The following is a 2,545-nucleotide window of genomic DNA, read 5'->3' as shown; positions in this document are numbered from 1 at the left end:
GGACATTGGCCTATAGGAGTTCATGCGGAGAAGTTGGGTATCTCGTACAACACCTTTTGCCGTAGTTGTAGTGACCAAAGAGAAAGTGAAACCATAATCCATTTCCTCTGCAAATGTCCTGCTTTGGCAAACACCAGAATAAAATGCTTTGGAAAAGCATTCTTTCAAGAACTCGATGAGCTATCTGAGACAAAGATTAGAGACCTAATCTTTTTTCTCAATGCGACAAAATGGCTCTAACATAATCGGTATGAAGCTTCTCTATAAATCTTTCCCTTTCTATCACAGGTCAAACGAGTTTTTGGTATCAAAACGGCGCACTACAGCGCTAATTGGATTTCAGGCTAGGTTGCCTTGAGATCGCCATTTCTACCTACCTACCTGCCACTAAGTCCATTTTCGTCGACTTGGCCTCCGATATAATTTGATGACTCCCTTCCCAAGTTCTCATTAGACCACCAAGCAAAGAGTTTTTAAATGCAGGTACGTAAAAGATGTAATTCTTATACATACATACATACATACATATGTACACTATCAAATCATCAATTTTTTGATTGTTTACTCAAGGCGAATTGTGGTAAGCACATTTGGTATTTTAGTCCACACTTGGAGAGTTCTGATAAAGCCTCTCGAAATTCAAATGGATCTAACAAAACCCCCAATTCTTTGACCAAGAGACTCCACTGCAAAGAAACGCCTTCGAAATTCCTTGAGTATTGGACAGATTCCCACAAAGTGAAAAACATCTTTGCTCACTTTCAAATTGCATATAGATCGCACAATAATGGTAGTTCTGGTTGATGCGGAACTATTCAAAATAATACAGATTTGTTTTGTTGCGTTTTGTGCCATGAAATAAGTATTTGTATTTAAAAAATGATTCAGCTTGCTGTAGTAGGTTCTGTATTGCTGTTACTCTGCTTCCGTAGTGAACTTATCATAAATCATATTTCCAACTTTCCTTAACAAATCTTTGAATTTTAACTTCATGGCTTCATTATTATCGGTGGTTGATACTGTAAAATCTGCTGAAGATTCGTTGGCTAATTTGTTCCACTCAGTAACGCAAGTTCTCCCAGAATGTATCAGCTGCATGAGAACCAATCTTGGAATTCAAGGAAGACATTTTTCCACAGCCTCAAAGGAAATATATTCCCAAACTTGGGCTCCGTAGAAGAGAATTTATAATGCAGCTGTACAAAAGATTTGATACTTTGCTCCATGTGACATGTTTTTCCTCTCAATACATCTTCTCCACACAGAATACATAGCTCGTTTAGCTTCAGATAGTTTGTATTGAAAATGCTTACTTACTTACTTAAGGGGGTATTCTGGTCTAGAGACATGAATTTTAGGTAATTTTTGAAGTGCTGTAGAAAAAAGCAAGCAACAATTTTACCATCAATTTTTGTATACATTATTTATTCACATTAGAAGCATACAAAAAAAATAAAAAAGTAAAACAAAAATCAAAATTCCGTTAGTTATCAGCTGATGGAGTGGTGCATCTCAAAAATTTGGTGCGTGACCATACCCACGATTTTAACTCTCCTAGAAATCTGAAATCAAAAACTAAAAAAGATAATTAATCTACAATAAAGTCGGAATGTCTGGAACTACGAAAAAATTACAAACATTTTTTTTTACAAAATGGCGACTGTCTAAAGAAAAATACAAAAAAATTACCATTTTTTTGAACACTCTTCGATTTGTTAAAAATAGTAAGAAAGAACATTTGGGGATGGCCGTAGTTCCGGACGCAGACAAGTCCCTAAAGAAGACTCTCTTAAAATTTCAAGTAAATCGGTTCGGCAGAACTTGAGAAATCGTGGGTATCAGATTCAAAAAGACAGTTCTGAGAAAAACGCGTTTAAAGTACCCCATTATGTCTTTTGTTCTATTAGTTGCAGCGCAACCGATTTAGATGGCTGCTCAGCAAAATACTTATTTCTCCGAAAATAGTTTGAATTTGGGAAAATCCTCTCGTAGACATATTCTTAAATAGTTAAACTATGAAAATATGAAAAGAAAAAAAAAACGTTTTTTTTTAATTTCTAGACCAGAATACCCCCTTAAGGTGGCGCTACAGTCCTGTTTGAACTAGGGCCTCACCCAACAAACTTCTCCATCTAGCTCGGTCCCCAGCTAGATGTCTCCAGTTTCGCGCTTCAAGTTGGGTGAGGTCACGTTCCACTTGTGCGCGCCACTTGATCCGCGGTCTTCCTCTACTGCGCTGTCCTGTGTGTGCGGATTCGAAGACTTTCCGGGCCGGAGCATTGGTTTCCATGCGCTCTACGTGACCCAGCCATCTTAGTCGTTGAACTTTTACTCTTCCGGCTAAGTCAACGTCGCTGTACATTCCGGACAGTTCGTCGTTCCATCTTCTCCTCCACTCCCCTTTCGTTGCATACGGGACCGTAGATCACACGAAGAACTTTTCTCTTGAACCGACCCAAGGTGCTTTCATCCGCTTTTGTCATGGTCCATGCTTCTGCACCGTATAGCAGGACGGGGATGATAAGGGTCTTATATAGCAACACTT

Source organism: Eupeodes corollae, chromosome 2, assembly GCF_945859685.1.
Source record: "Eupeodes corollae chromosome 2, idEupCoro1.1, whole genome shotgun sequence".
Lineage (NCBI taxonomy): Eukaryota > Metazoa > Arthropoda > Insecta > Diptera > Syrphidae > Eupeodes > Eupeodes corollae.
This window is presented reverse-complemented; position numbering follows the sequence as displayed.